At 34.9% G+C, this 17,341-nt stretch overlaps 1 protein-coding gene across 2 annotated transcripts in view; it reads left to right on the forward strand.

The window, feature by feature from the left end:
* The first annotated feature begins 688 nt into the window (after window positions 1-688).
* Window positions 689-17,341, forward strand: part of LOC129792837 (uncharacterized) — a 67,781-nt gene continuing 51,128 nt past the window's right edge. Inside the window, exons 1-2 of one of the 2 annotated variants that reach the window (XM_055832207.1) lie at window positions 689-988; window positions 7,924-8,328. The gene's annotated coding sequence lies outside the window, so the exon portion shown is untranslated. The remainder of the gene's footprint in view (window positions 989-7,923; window positions 8,329-17,341) is intronic. The other variant, XM_055832208.1, reaches the window with a different exon arrangement.

Consider the following 17,341-nt stretch of genomic DNA (forward strand, 5'->3'; position numbering starts at 1 on the left):
TGAGGTACTGGGAGTCGTTTTAGCAGTTTTTGGCGGGAAAGAGTTTTTCGCTGGGAAACCGTTGCAATCACATAAAAACTTTTGATTCTTTTAGCTGTGTCTTTGCGCTCAATACAACTGTCCATTTAGTTTATTGAATAGCAATGAATTAAGGAAATTAATCATGTGTGTATTGTTGTCCCTTGATTGTTGTGAATGGATTGAAAGAAATTTTCACGCATAGTGAACAATGGAAGTTTTTAGGAGACAACGACTTGATAGTTATTGAACTATGAGTTCCTTGAACTTCCGTTGAAAGGTGAGTAGCATTCCATATTAATTTACTAAATGATTGATATCAAACAATGTTTTTTTGTTGTTGCTTTTATGTTCTTTTTTATTATTATATTTAAAAAGAATTTATGCAAAAAATAATTAAAAGATAGAAGAATGAAATTATTTTTAAAACTCTTGGTCGTCGTTTCGGCTTACATGTCGTGGAGATTCCACTATCAGAGCATCTTATCGTACACACCACTTGTACACTCCATCATTGAGCCCCTATCGCTGAGCACTTGTCCCCGACGACACGCTACAGATCGTCGCTGTATCGCGGTATGGGGGGACAAAGCTCCTGGGGCTGTGACGTCACCGGGAGCTTTCTGCCCCTCACAGTTGCGGTGAAAGTGGAGCAAAGCTCTGTCGGTGTCGCATTAGTGCGCAGGGGCGGCCAACCGTAGTGCTATCAAAAATTCACTGCTTGGCATGTTTGTGGAGCAGTTGACGGTTGAACTTTGAGGAGTGCGGTTGCCACGGTTGGGCAATCGGTGCCCCCAATTTTCTCACCTGTGACTCTGTGTGTGTATTTAAATTTTTTTCTCAACTAAACCACCCTCTCATCTACACACCGTCTCCCTCCTCAATCGGCTCACGCGCTACTCCATTGCGAAACCACGCGCTGCTATTAAAGAGTAGCCGACGGATCCCGTCGATGGATGCTAATTGTGAGGCAAGTGTCCTGTTTAAGTAGTACCCACATGAGAAGAAAAAAAGTTCATTTCAAAAATTTTTCCACGTTCTACGGATCGATGATCCGCCGCCGCGAAGAAGCGCCCCAAGAGTGTGAAAAGGAAAAAAAAGAGAAAAAAAGCGAAGAAAATGTTACCGAGTCGTGCAATAACCTAGATTCTCCTTCGTCGCTATCGTCGTCGTGCTACTGTCGAGACAAGCTCATCCCACTGCACAATCCCACCCCCACTTCTCTTTTAGTGATACACAAGTTTTTGGTTGGGGGTGGTTAAATACACTTCGTCTTATTTTTTACTTGATTTCTCTACATCTATGTACATTGCTTTATCCCTGTTGGTTTTTGCTTGTGAATCAGACATGATGTATATAAGCTTTTATTAAACCTTGATGAAGATTTAGATTAAAACTACCAAGGAATAGTAAAAATAATTTTATAAATTAGAATAAGTTTAGAAACCAAAAAATCCTTAAAAATTCAAGAATTTCTTCTGAAATTCCAAGGATTTAAGGACTTCTTGATCGCTGAATAGGACCCAATAATCGATATCATTTTACTCTTACTCATAAATTTTCAAGCAATATTTTTGTTATCTATGTAAAAGATTTTCTTTTCTTACAAAAATCATTAATTAGGAAAAATTAAAATTTTTAAATCAATAAAATTCGTTTATAACTAGATAACATTCGTGTAGAATAATATCGTCTCTGAGTTTAAATATTAATACAAAGCTTTAAAAAACATTAAGAGAAATACAAAAATGTTGGAAAATGAAAAATTCTTCTCACTTAGAAAATAAACGTTATAAGTAAAAGCTTTTTTAATATTATTTTTTAAATTTTCTACATCAAATTAATACGTGTAATTTAAAGACTCCTTCTGTGAGAAGATAAAAGGGGTTGAAGGCGAGCTTACGCCTCTTGCTAAATAACGCGTATAGTTTAATTTATTGTGCATTTTTGGGGGTAATGCCAATAATTCAGACCTAACACGCAGTAAATTCCAAAGTGTTTGGGTCAGAGAAGCTTCAGCATCATCAATTCTTATATGGGGGTATGCTATCTCTTTGTCCGACGTGCCCCAGAGTGAAGAAATCTCAGTGGAAATTATGTGTGTGTCGACAGACATCCAGGTTAATCAATACAGATATATAAAGTAAATCCATTGAGAGCTTGCCCACGTCTTCTAATTTATTTACAATTTTAATTAAAAATGCATGTCTCTCGGGGATTCTGGCTCACTTCTGCTAACCAACATTATGAAAAATACCCAACAAGAGCTTTTCCGCAATTTTCTCTGCTTCCTCTCAAAAATGGAGAACTCAATTACGGTAGTTTGGATATATGTATATAGTTGAGAATTTCGCTAAAAAGCTCCCAAATAAAAGTTTTACTTTAGATGGTGCAAAAAAGATACATCAGTAAACTTATACACACACGGAAGGATTTCACGTCGGAGGAAAACTTTTTCCAATCTTGGGAAGGCTTTCAAGCAATTATTATTAAATTGATGCCCCAGTTTGAATGTACATAATAGAATCGTATATGAATGTAATGGTACATTATATACTTATAGCTTTCAAAGTATTATTTAATATTGAAAGTTTGATTAACAAAAGGGAAATTTTTAATGGTGATCCAAATTACATTCTGCTCCCATTATGCGTGTACAATTAAATGTTGCAAATGATGAGCAGAGAAAAACCTCTAATTAACCACTCTGGAAGCTTTATGAATAACTTTACATTCCCTCTTTGAGCTTTTGCGCCGCAAAATTGAAAATTACCCCGATACACGGAATAAAGTTTAATTTACATTTCACCGCCAGAGTTTTTAATCAGAAACCAATTTTGATGTTAACTTTTTAAATTAGATTTTCTAAACGATTCTTTATAATTTCTACGAATTTTTTTTCGATTTAAAATTCCTCTCAGTTTCTCAGAAAGAAGCTCTATCATGTGGAATTTATTAAATAGTCCTTTATGGGATTTTTTTTTCTTACAAACGTCTTGTCAAGCAGGAGATGGGGTGAGTTAAGAAAAGCTCTCATAAAAGAGAGCAACATTCGTAATCCTTTTTCTGCAGCATAATTCCAAATTGAACGTCTTGAGAATTTCATCTTTTTTTAGTATGAAAAATATTATTTTATTCCCTCCAGCTGGTGGTGTCTGCTTCAGTAAAATTTTGGGGGTATTTTTTATCATCTGTGGCCACACTTGAAAAGCTTGAGGAGAGCATTTGAGATGACGACGAAGAAAATCACTTAAAACCTTCCCTGGGATTTTCTGTATAATTTTATTCTTTTTTTTTGTGGTACGACAGACTTACACTTGAGAACAAAATTATCTCAATAAATCTGGTATATTTTTACAAGGAGTTTGATGAAAAAATATTTTTTCCTATAGAGAAAATTTTAATTTTCATTCTATTCCTTGTTCCTTTAGAATAAAAGAATTGGGATTAAAATTCAAATTCAAATTTTTAGTTTAATTTGCAGATTCCCTTTCTTTTCGGAAGCAGCTAGGCTTAAATAACGTCCAAAATCTTTCAATATAAATTTTTTTTAAACCTCTTATTGGGGATAAATTTTGTATTATGCTCCTCACTGTATTTTATGCTAACGACAACAAATCTTTTTGCTAACTTCTCTCTGGAACGCTGCGGGAAAAATGCGATTGAAAGTCGACAAAATGAGAAGATTATTCAATTTTAATATCCACCACCGCACCGACGTCTGGATTTCTTCTTCTCTTTCGCGGATATTTCCCCTTATCACAAAGGAATTTTATATTCATTTATTGGGCGCGCGCGGTACTCGATTCAAGAAGCATCTCTTTTACCTTATGCTCTCTCTGTCTCATGCCTCTGTATTAAGGAATTCTTGACTAAGATATCACCACTCTCTCTCTGATTTCACCTGCCTCTGATTTATTCTATATATTTTGCCAGACGTGAAAAAAAGGCGATGACACTGTGAATGTGGAGAAGGAATGAAAATGGGCAACGTTGGCAAAATGCGTGCCTACCGTGCAAATAATTCTTTATAGTCTTTGAGAATTTTGGGGCGAAAATTTTTAGCATAAGTTGTCAGTAGAGATGAATAAGAGATTTTGAAGCTCTATGGGGGAACTTTTTTGTACCACAAAAAAAGACGTTGAGGGGGAACAAATAGCGACGAATAGCACCCCATAAGCAGCAACATTTCAGATGGCTTCATATTTATTGTTATCGCATGGAGATTGTGTGTGAGAACATATTTTTGCGATACTTTTCGCCAACCCCACAATTTAGCACTTAGCTACTTATTTCGTGTCATGAGATCAATTTGACATCTCGTAAGTGATGGTGTGATGAGAGAAAAAAGTTCTCCTCGTACTTTTGTTCACTTTTTCTGTGCGGGTGAGCTTTTTTTCCGGGAACTTTGTGAATGGAGAGAAGGGGATTTAATAAGACGAATTATGAGGATTCTCCGCATTTCTCATAAATCTCATGCGGACAATTTGGGGAAAAAAATTTAAGCTTCCATGAGATTAAGTAAGCCTGCCTTCAAGCAGATTGTGCAAATTTAAATTCCTAAAATTATAGATTTTTTTTGAGTGAAAATGTAATCTTATTTAATTTATTAGATGAAACATTTTTTTCGCAGGATTTTCCAAGAAGCTTTTTCGTAAAAAAGCTTTATAACGCAATTTTTTATAGCTTTAAATTTTGTTCATAAACTTGAATATAATTTAATCCCTTTTTCAAAATTAATTATAATCCTAGTTAATTTTTAATGTTTCTTACACATAAATTATAGTTTGAAAACAATTTTTATTTTGCATTAGTTTGCACAGCAGATTTGTAGCAAATTACGTGAGATGGGGGCACCTGGTACGATGGCAAGTTAGTCGGGGTGTAGCATCGTGACGCTTGGTTAGATTTTATTGAGATGTCTCTTAGTTGTCGCAGCACGTGTTCTACTTTCCCCTTTTTGGAAGGCTTGATTTATGATAGGGAAGCATTTCGGTTGCAATTTCCACGTATGGCACACCTTTTCCCGCCAATGACTTCTCCCATCATCATTTTGAGGCGTGCGACAGTGAATTCTCATAATATACCCTCACCTCTCTATCCCCCACCCCCTTGTCATGCGCCCCACCTAAGCAATTTCCTTCATGAGGACACACATTTAGCTCACGCTTTTTCACTTCCCGGACAACAATGTCCTCCGCCCCGTTGCCCGCAGACAAGGGGAAATTTTATTGCACGTGCTTTACGAAAGAAGGGAGAGAAGAAAGCATAAAGACGAAGAATTTATGAGAGAAGAAAGCTCAAACGGAGAAAGTTTGTCCCGTGTGGCGGCGAAGCCTCTTTTTGGTCCTATGTACTATTTAGAACATGGTACGACACAATTGTGATGTTGAAATGCTTTTCAGCAGAGTGTGGGAAATCAGGGAAGGAAAATGCGTCTGAAAATTCAAATCAATTTCTATTGTCGGCAGTTTCCTTTAAAATTTACACCACCATTGGCCAAGAACTTTTGCGTGATTCAAGTTTTATGATTATCTTCTTGGGACTTTTCTCAATTGTATGGAAGGGTTCAGTGGAAAGGTTCGTCGATAAGTTGAATCAAATTCAAAGATTTAATTTCTTCCAGAAGGGTTCAGGTTCTTTATTTTCACATAATTAGGTATAATTTATCCTGCTTTGTAGCTTAATTATATTTATTTACTCAATTATCCTTGAGAATTTAGGCTGTCTAGGAATTTTTTTAAAAGATGTTTTGGAAAGGACATCTTAAATTCTAAGTAGAACATTTAGGAAGCTAAATAAAACCATTTTCATTATATTTTGCCTGGTAAGTACGGTAAAAATACAATTTACGCCTCTTTTCTTCACTTTTGTATATTGAAATCAATCGTTGTCGTGTGTTTTGAGAGTCATCCTTTTGACGAACAATTTTCCTATTGCGTGCAATTGTCACGGAAAAGTTGAAGAAGAACGATTCTATCGTCTCTCTTCCAAATGGGGAGACTCTCAATATTGTGCGTAATTCATCGATATTCCATCATCGATGCTCTCAATGGTTTATACTTCACATATCACATCGGCTTTCAGCAGAAATTGAATTATTATCTCACAAAAAACACGTGTCGCACTCAATATTATATTCGGAATTAATATTTTATAGATGGTACTCGCTGGTATAAATATAAGAGCGTTTTTTGCGTTAACTTTTTTTTCTCTAACCAACAGTCGCCACTGAATTTATTGTCCCTTGCTTTCAATTCGACATCTTTATGGGTCTCTGTTAGCGCTATCCTTGGGGTGAGCAAAGAAAGGGCCATAAAAGTGAAATTTAGTGCTTTATCCTTCAATTGTCATGGGATGAAGGCATAAAACTACAATTAAAATCCCTCAAAAGTTCAATGATCTAACACAAAAAAAAACCTCTATCGAGTAATTTAGTTCCATTTAGAAGAGCTTTTTTCTGGAAAATTTAAAGCATTTAAGTTTAACTCTTTTAATCACTAAAATTAATTTATTATTTTAGGGTAATTTATCTTACATTATAACCCAGCATAGAATGTTGATAAAATGCAGTATTTATGGGTTTTTGCAAATTATTCTTACCGTTACAAAATTTATTCTTGCCTTGCTTATCTTGTTAAAAGTCATAAGGCGACGGCACCCTTCTGCGTGGTGGTGTGACGAAGAATTGAGGCTAAAGGAGTTGTGTTCCTTGTGAAACCACTCTTTCTGTCTTATTCAATTGTGATGCGAATGTCGGGAAAGTTGCTCCTTAAGAATCTTTCAATTCATCCCCTTTTGAGTCCCTCGGCTGTCTCCATTAAAAATTGATACGGGAATTGCTATTCTCTCTCAGTTTGCTCCTCGCTCTGACAAGATAATCCTCGAAGTGGGGCACTTTTCGCATCTCCATTCCTCTACTTTCCACAGAAAATTATTCCTTTTTTTTTCCTCCATCTTTCGAATGTCATACCACTTGCTATCTTGCAAAAGACATTTTGCGTTTCTTTTTCCTTTTTACAAATTCCTTGTGAGAGAGATTGTGAAATTCGAATCCCTCACAGATTTTATAAGTTTTGATGAATCACTATAAGGTATATGCACTCAGAGCTATTCAATATAAGAGAAGATACTTATATTACCGAAAAGGAAATTCCAAAGAAGAAATTCAATTTTAATTAAAGGAAATGCGATGGTGAATTTTGTATATTATAGATGGAGGATTCAATGCTTGAAATTGGAACTTCCTGAAGAAACTATACATATTCACGGTATAAGAGTAACTTCCATTTTCAGCGTTCAATTTGCATGGCTAAAGTTCACGAGTAAATATTTTCTCAGTGAATTTTCCCATGAAAGTTGTACGAAGAAATTGTGTTGGAGAACAATAGCACGTTGTATGTATATACCGTATTACCTATATATATATGTATATGATTTTCAATGGGAAATTGGGAAAGTCAAGACACGATGCGAGACATCAGAGATAAACTAAATAATTCAATTTATGCATGTTTAATGCGATATAAATTTTAATTTTATTTGATCAAAGGAAAATCTAATATATTACTATATAAATAAAATAAACATATTTACAATATAAATAGTTAAATGGATTTATGATAATTCGAATAAATTGCTAGTGTATGATTTTCGAGTTGTTTGTCGGAAAACTTTTTTTTATTAAACAAGCGTAATTTATAGGGTTATGACGGTTTTATGATTAAAAAATGTTTTTAAAATTTTTTAAAACGTATAAAAGGAAATACGAATACATCTCTGAGTTTCCAATTATAGCTTTGCTGCATTCAATATTAAATTTTCTGAAATATATTTATTTTAATTGCTCTACGAGTAGATTAATTGGAATAGTAATTAAATTGTTTTTTTTTCATTTATTTCCAGGAGGTGAAATGGTCAGAATTTTCGGAAAATCTTCCCAAAAGGCACGAGGAATGTGCTTTTATTGTTAACTTTCTGCATTACTTTTGCTCACACAATATGATTGCATAGAGAGAAAGAAAAGAACAAGAAATTACACAAAGAGAGAGTACAAGAACAGCTGTGAAGGACAAGGAGCTCCTTCGGGAAGCTTCCTTGGTTGCATTGTGAGTGCCACAGGGAGGGATTTTTGTGCGCGTGACGTAAGCAAAAGGTGCCAAAGTGTTATTTTGTGGGTGCATTTTGTTCGAAAGGGGGCCCGACAAAAGCAATACGGAGGGCCTCAGGAGTGCACTGGCCCGTTTGCGACGACATACAACGGGTCCCTCACTCCCCACCGCCACTTCCGCCGGATCCTCCCCGTCCAACGTAAGTCTGCTCTAATTTTCTTCTTTTAACAGTGCGCATTTCCTTTTTACATAAAACACCCCCTCTAGTTTTTTTTTGTGTGTAAGATAAGAGATTCCCAATAGTGGTGGTTGTATACGAAAGTGTGCCAAACTCGCGGCAAACACGAAAGCCACAATGATGATGAAAAGTTTGAGGATCTCGTATGTAATGAGCGAAGCAATATGAGAAAATCCCCAATATACTCCCCCATTTGAGGTGTGCAAAAGGGGTGAAAGTTTATGGGGCGAAAAATAATTTCTGTGTAGTGGAATAGTGAAAGTGAACATTCAAGATGCTATAAGAAAAGAAAAGGAGCTTTTCACACATCCTAAAGTGGCCCCCATTGCCACAAAATTCATTGAGGGGTATACCTCTACGGAATATCAATAAGCCGTCAAGGCGAACCCTTTTTCGAGGTCCTTAAATAGAAAATTGGGACAAAGTCTCCAATATATTTAGTTTAATGATGAGTATATATTAAATGAATGACTATATAGCATAAACAATCATTATTCCCATTCATATTGCGCTCATGTTCTTCAGACATCTGAAATTTCATGAAAAAAACATGAAATTTTGAATCCTCTTCATCCTATCACAGATTCGAATGAAAATGAAAGCTCAAGGATAGAGTTATATCTCAATCTCAGGGAATTTCTCTCTGAAGTGCTTCTAACTCTTGAACATTTCATTTAAAGTCTGGTGAATTTCTACTCCATTTTTACTTCACCCACACTCAGAAGTATGAGTTTTTCCTTTTCAAAGAAAAACCACAAGTGTTATCCTGAGCTTGAGTAGATTGAAAAGGTATACAAATTCACAAAAGAGCTGTTTTTCCTGGAAAATAATCCAAAAGTCATATTTTACTCTACAAAAAACAACAACATTATTCCAACAGACAAGGAAGGTGCGACAAAAATTCCAATGACTAATATACGAGAGAAATAATTTTGTGTAAAGTGAGAAACTAAAAGTCTTTTTCCCATTTTAAAAAGAAATACGGAAGCTCTCGATATTGCGGAGAATCGTGACAAGAATACATAAATTTTAGTTTAAAAGAAGTAAAGTAAATTCGCATAATCCAAGGGGATTTCTCGGAAATTTCTGCAGGGCATTTTAGTCTTCGTTTTTTGTACGGAAGAAATGCAGAAAGGAAGAAACATGCACAGCATATTACATAGATAAACACAGCTGAATAAAATGATCTACTTGTATTGTTGAGTTAAAATGTAGAGGATATACTAAAAGGAGTTTATTCTTTACTGTATTGGAAAACACCTCGTGTGATCTTTGTGGAATAATCTCTTTTTTGAGAGATCTATTCTTTGAAATAATTTCGGCAATTATCTCAGTATTACTGCTTAATTTCTTTTTTCCCCATGCTGACCTTTCTATATAAATCAGACCATTAGTGACTATGAATAAAAGTGTGGGAAAACAAGGAAAAAGAGAAATGTAAATGCCACAATTGCTCGTAGAGTTTCATGCTAAAAAAATTGTGGCAAATTGTATTCAAATGCTTGTGCAAAATGCGTATTTATTTTTAACCATTTTAATTAATCTCTTTCGCGATTTCCTATCCGGCACGTGAGGTTGGGAGCATGAAAAAAAAGATGAAAAATGGGAAAATTTGATTTTCATGCGTGCCACACAGAATTCCTGTCTACAAAAATGAATAATTTCCTTTTCATCCTGCATATTCTGGGAGCTTTTATGCGAGGTTTTTGTGTGTGAGAGAGCAAAAATTACCAAGGAGGTGAAAACACTAATAGCAGTTGCGAGTTCTAAGAAATTGTGCACATAACCATCCCGCGGAAAATTTCTCATACAATTTTTCCGCATGAAAAAATATTGTTTGATAAAACTTATCAGCGACATTCACAGAGGGGTGGTACAAATGCATGGTTCTCATGCAACTTTATTCGTGGGAAAGGCAATTATTTCATTTATATTTAGTAAAATAAATACAGACAGAAAATTGCAGGAAGAATTTTCCGGTATGTGGTGAAGAAAAACTAACAATTCTACATAAAAACATACACAATTGAAGAAATTGGAAGTTCTTCGTGACTAAAAATGCAATTCATTTGAATTTCAATGCAAAATTTCACCTCAAGGATTTACATAAAAGGTCAACCAGAGGTCAAGGAAGAAGTTTTTTTTTCGTGCGTTTTCAATTAAAATTTATATGTCCATGTGAGGGTGAAAATGCTCGGCATTTCCTTCTTGTATTTTCCATATAATAATAAATTTCTGTTTGGCTTTGCGAGTGAACAATTGATCAACTTGGTGGACATTCTTCAGTAAGAATTTCCTTCTCTGTCTGGTCATTCATGGAATTTTCCCCATGAAATACCAAGCTTTTCCCTCTTCTTTCCGATGGTGTTAATTATGACATTGTGGGTCAATGAGGAACCCCAAACACCGCAGGGGGTGTGAGTAAAGAAAATCGCGTGACTCCCGCACTAACGCGACTCCTTCTGTCCACAAGATTAAAAGCTCATACTCCTCTAGTAGCGCGATGGAAAAGCCCAAAATGCTTCCCATGAGGGCGGCGCGTATGCTGGGCACCACCACAGGGGGTGGTGGTAGATTGGGTGAGGTGAGAAATTGCGAAATAAAAAGTCCAACTTGGAAGAATGTTCATTGCGTTACAAATGAACGTTAAATTTGTGGTGTAATCGTGATAAATTTATTGTGTTTGATGGTGTTGCGAAGGGGAAGGTCTTCATAAACTTTTCTCTTGTTTATTCATCATGGACACTGCCACACGGATGGGGGTGAGTGGGAAATTTTAAGGAAGAATTTTCAGGTTAGCAAATTTAATGGTTTAGTTCATTTTGAATTGCTGTTAAAGCTCAATTCAAGACCAAACCTTTCTTTTTGGTTTATTTAGGATTCCATTTTGTTGGTCGTTTTACTATCTACATTAAAATTTATAGGTGGATTTCATGGTATATTTTGAAGCTTTTTCATTGCCTTTAATTTCTTTTTGACTTACAAAAGAAAGAATGAAAGTAGCAAAGCCAATTTTTGGGAATTAATACTACATTTTTCATATGAACTTAAGGAAAGTTTAATGAATGGAAGAATCCATACATATATAGCTACAATTACTGCTTATTAGTTAGTATTTTTTATAATTGATTTTTCTTCTTTTAATTGATTCTTTCGCGAATAATCATATCACCAATTCTATACAATGTTTGGAACATCTGCAAGTCCGCTCCTGGTTAGATTGATTATATGGACATGAGTTGGGACTTTCATGGGGGTATTTTGGGGTCTTCCACATATCGATTGGAATATCCACCGCTCGTGCCAAGTACAAAATCGTCTTATTTGCTTTCGAGACACAACTGTGAGCGACACAGAAAGTGTGGTACCCGACCCAAAAGCACCGCAGAGACACCACATGCGGGGAAGGTGGGGATTGAGCTGTAATTGGAATCGATTTTGCCACAGACACGCAACACGAATCGAAGAGTAAATAGTTCAAAGACAGACTCCACAATGGGCTCATAGCCAATGGCTATCGTCAACATGGGAATGTTGTACAAAGGCAAGCATATACGAGACAGGAAGTTAGCCAAATGAGGAGTGAAATGGTCTAGAGGGGGTGGGATGAGGGGAAACTCTTCTGATTGCAAGTGGAATGAATTGTGGAGACGTTAGTTCAATCGATATTGATTGTGGCACAATTCGGTTCTTTGTATGAAAAAAAAACAAGAACTTTTTTTTCATAACTTTTCTTCTTCAGTATGAACTCTGCCGCGAAAAGAGCTTTGTGGGTGAAAAAAAAAACTCACAGCCACTGATTCCCATGGGTTGGTACAATTTCCTTCTAACACACCTGTTCAGTGTGCCAAATTGCAGACAACTTCTCCGGCAGGAGCTTTTCTCTGAACTCTCGTCGGAAGTCATTAGGGGATGGTTTGTGTATTCATTTTCCCATCCCCCAGTAACGGTGAAAAAGTATGTCAGACAATTTTCTGCAATTTACCTTCTAAATTTTTCACTCGATGCTCATTGTGAAGAAAATTCTCAAAATTCCATTCAATTTTGTGTCAGAAGTGAAAATTTGTAATTTGAATGAATATATTATTATTTCAGAGAAATAAAAATATCGTTAATGAATTCATAAAAAATACCATTTTTTACACTCTAATGATTTATATTGATTTTTTAATTTTTTTGCTTTATAAAATTCTTTAACAAAGATGTCAGAAATTCTTAAATCAATTGCGGTTACAGAGCTTTCATTAAATGTAGTAACAAAACGAGGATTTGCGTGTGTAATTAAATGATGTTGGATCCTTTCGTATATATGTATGCCCCTAAAATAGTAAAAGACTCTGTCTAATCTTAGGATTGACCCACAAAATAATCAAGCACGTTGATCAGACACTCTTGGGGATAATCGGATGTGGTTTCCCGGTGGATTTGCTTTGTACGCGAGGCACTTTGAGCTTTTCAGCAGAGGTTGATTCACACTGTATACATTATAACGCCTCATACCAAATATGTATAGGAGATTCCCAGAGCGTGACTTTACACAGAGCTTTTGTAAGTTTCCATATGCCCTGAAAGTGTTTCAATTTTCACAGTGAATCCCAAATGAAGGGAAATTATGTCCCAAGGGGGGATACAGAGAGTTGCGCCTAGAGGTGTGAATTTTATATATTTCATATCCAAATTGTAAGCTTATGGTTTCTCACAGAATTAAATATTCAATTGATTTTTTCAGTATTAAATTCTTACTAACGTACACTTTGCTTAAATTTTTAATAAAATGCAATGACGCAAAAATCAATAAAAATCAATTTTAATGAAATAAAAAATTTATTAGTAAGAAATGTATTACCAAAGTACCAATATCGTGGTGAAGCGTAAGCGTTATGAGGGTTGATACTACAATTATAAAAAAAATAATGTAGGTATTACATTATGTTATAATTTAATTTTTTCGTAGAATGAAAGATGTGCTAAATTAAAATTTTTTGCGAAAGATATTTTCCTGAGAATTTAAAATTCTAATTTTAGAGTTTTTTCATAATTTTTTTGATAACATATAGTTTCTTACTTAAGACAGAAAACTCTGTCAGATAATCAATTTTAAAATAAATTTTAGAATGAGAATATGTGATCAACTCTTTTGATTTGTGCAAAATGTGTTTCATGTAAATGATTACAATAAATTGGTATATCCAATTAATATGGAATACCAACTATTTGATTATACGCAAAAAGCTCTGATGGTCAAATGAGGGAAGCAAATAGATTTGGGGCGATTTGGTTGAAGTTGTATGTCGATCGTCCCAAATTGATATGGACGAAAATTAATAATATTAATCATCCATACTTGTTATTAATCTCCCGTGCCCTTCACTTCGTGCCATCCCTTGTGGGTATTTTTAATGAAAGGCCTCGTTCTTCTGAAACTTTTTCGGCGTGGGCGGTGTCTGATAAGTTTTGCGCCTATACTCCGGGCCTTCACCCAACACCATGATGGCATTTTTCCACTTGAACTGATAATTTCCCGCCAAAATATTGAACTTTTTTTTTTCTAAGGGGGAAATCCACCGACGACGATGCGGTGAAAAAGTTGGTTTAATTTTATCTCTTTCGAGTTGCAAAAAAAGTGCTACAAAGTTTAACCCGATGGGGATTGCTGGTGTACATTTAATAGAACCACCCACGGGGGAAATTGGAAGCTTTCTTCAAAGGGTTATTTCTCTTATTAATTAAATTATCTTTTCTTTTTCTTGCAGAAGTTCCTGAGAATTTTCTTTTATTCAATATTCTCCGGGAAAATTATAATGTTGCCTTTTATTTTATAAATTTCTTTGACCATTCCATTCAACTTAATAAAAAAAAACATTTAGCCACAGTTTCCCTTTACTAATGTATAATCAAGAAAAAGTTTTTCATTCCTTTGGGGGGAGATATTTTTCTTTAATGTTGGTCCTTCTCAAGGTCCTTCCTGTGCAAATATTTGCAAGGAAATACTTTTGATTGAATTGCAAAGTATGTGGAGGGAGGCGATGGAAAAATCACCATCAAAAGAGCTTTTTCATATACAGGAAATTTCTCAGACGTTTTTGACAACTTTGATATGGCATTCCACTCAAAGTGGAAGGAAGTACTGTATTTTTTCCCTTCAAGATCCACGTGGAGGATCTCTGAGATGGAGCTTCCATTTATCATTAAAGTACTTAAATGGTGACCTCTAAACTTATTAGACTTTTTTTTTTAAAAAGAAATTAATTAAAACAATCTTTTTAATAACTTCTATACAAAATAATTAATAATTTCTGCTTTTCCTGTTGAAAGTTATTATGATACTTCGTACTGAATTTGTCGTATCGATCTCAAAATTTGGGAAAAAAAGGAAAAATTTATGGAGAAAACATTGCAATAACCGAAAGCTCCCATAAACCACGTTCTTTGCAGTTTATCATAGTAAATTATATTTTAAACTTTATAAAATTGGCAGTCCAAACATACCAAAAGTTATTCGGCAAAGTACATATAAAAGAAAGTTCGCAAGTACAAGCTTCGTATACACCTTTATTTTATCGTGTATGTGGGTGTTTGACTTTTACAAGAAAAAAACACAGTTTGTTTCTCATTATATTCTTCGACATCGTTCTTTTTTCGCAAGTGTGGCGAGGGATTGTTAAAGTTCCCTTTTTCTTGTACCCCCCTCCGTGCTTGGAAAATTCTTCTCACAAAGTACAGAGTCATGATTTGCGCCATCCTTTTCGCATTCTTTCTCCTGATATGTATCGAAAATAAAAGAGCTCGCTCAAATTTCTTGCGGAGGTGCTTCCTCCAATCCATATTGAAGATGGGCGAACAAAGAATGTCTGTTCTGTAGCATCATTTATCAAATTATTATTAAATGACCATATTGTGGAGTTTGTTGAGCTTTTCTCGCCAACTTTGAAAGTAAATCCATTTTGTCGCACGAACGAAGAGCCATTTCAAAGTCTCTTAAGTCCCATAAAGAGCGAGTGAATTTATGGGAATGCATTGCTGTTGCATCAAAGGCATGTTTCACCTTAAGGAGTTATGCTTTCTCCTAACTAAAGGAAAGTCAGTGGTGTGTGAGGAAAGAGCGAAGCACATGTGAGATGCTCTCCGTTGGGAAATACGTGTAACAAAATTGACACTTTTTTCCCTTTGTTAGACTCACTATGGGGTGCCTTGGGGGATTTTTCTTTGCCTCCAGAAATATGAGGAAGATATATAAAAGCCAAGAGAACATACATCGAGTTACGCGTGTAAAGCTTTTCCAGTCTTTGACTCACTCTAAAATTTGTCACATCTTCCTACACGAAGGGTGTGGGGAAGATGGATGTTAAATTGAATTTCTGGGATGTTTAAAGAAATTCTCGTGTCTTTCCGTAGGTGTTTAAATTCTCCTGAGAAATTGAGGGTAATCCTCCGGTAAAATAATAGAAATATTTCAGACACACCACTCAATCGTAAATATATACCTCAATTTACCTCCAACAAATATCCACCAATAAATTGACTTTTGTTAAGGCTTTTCTTTTTTGCCTATTTCCTAAAATTCGTTTTCTCCCTGGAGACGTTCATTGAAATAATATTTTAGAATTTATTTTTAGAATTTTGTATTGTCTTTTGCTGATTTTCTCTCCCAGCACACTTTCAATAAATTTCCAATCAGTTAACTGAAGCATAACGATGTGTCATCAATTTGTTGTCTATTTTAGGCAAAAATATCGTTGAATTTATTTAGAGAAACACTCGAGAAAAAAAATGCAAATAAACAACATATAGGTGAAAAGAAGAGGAAAATTGGAAAATATGTTTCAAGTTGATTTTTATTTCATTTTTCTCTCATATTACTGATTATAACACGCTCAAGTCTCGAGTTCTCCCTTCATAAAGAATAAGAGACTTTATTGGCGTGAACTTAATTCAATTTTTTCGAAGCCTCTTTTAAAGTAATTCTAACGACCTAAAAGATCCATGAATAAAAAAAATGTTTATTGTCATATAAAGCTTCTTCTTCTTCTGATAATGTTACCAAAGAAAGTCTTATTAAAAGCTGCCGAAAATGCGCGTAAAATTGAACTTTGGGTGGTTGGGGGTGTGTGTGAAGGAAAAATATGGCAAGCAAATAGGCTGAAATCTCATTATCAAGCACGAAAAATGTCTCTCTTGTACATTTTTTTTTACGTTCAATCGTAAAAAAGGTGCCACAAAGTCAACATGAGAGATTAAATTATCGCCTACCCCTCCCTCGCGTCACACCAGTATGCTTCTAAAGTTTTCTTCACTGTGCTTGGAATAAAATTATATATTAAACTGCTTTTATTGCTCGGTAGCACCTCATTCGAGCGAGGAAAAGTATTATGATTTTTAGCTCTTTCACTGAAGTAAAGAAACCCTGCCGAGTTGGAAATTGCTGCAAGAATGAATCAGAATAAAATAAAATGTTTTTCTTAATTCTTACTCTAAAAAATACTTCACAAAGTTTTTCTTTCGGCTTCATAAACTTCCATGAAATTTCTTTAAATTGAAAATTGCACCCCCGGGGGGTTAAGGATTGAAAGCAAATATTCGTGCGTTGCTGGTTATTAAAAGTTTTGGAAAGTCGGAAAATTATATTTTCAAAAAAATGTCTTTTGTATTCACGATTTTAATTAATTATAATTAACTAAATCAAATGCACTGAAAAATCCTGCTTCAGTGCAAAATTCTTATTGATATGTTATAGTCATCTCTTATAGTGACTGATAGATCTCTTAGCCCACCTTACTATCTTATCCCTCACAACTTAACAATCTCATTTCTTTCTGAGTAGAATAATAAAGAGATTTTCGACTTTCTTCGAATAAGGGTTTTTGGAATGTTTTGACCAACAACAAGTTTTCCCAACAAATTCTCTTTACTTTTCTTTTCTTTCTTTCTTCCACAAAATGGTCTAACAGAGAGAATAAAATCATTTTTATTCCAG

The sequence above is a fragment of the Lutzomyia longipalpis genome, chromosome 3, assembly GCF_024334085.1.
Source record: "Lutzomyia longipalpis isolate SR_M1_2022 chromosome 3, ASM2433408v1".
Lineage (NCBI taxonomy): Eukaryota > Metazoa > Arthropoda > Insecta > Diptera > Psychodidae > Lutzomyia > Lutzomyia longipalpis.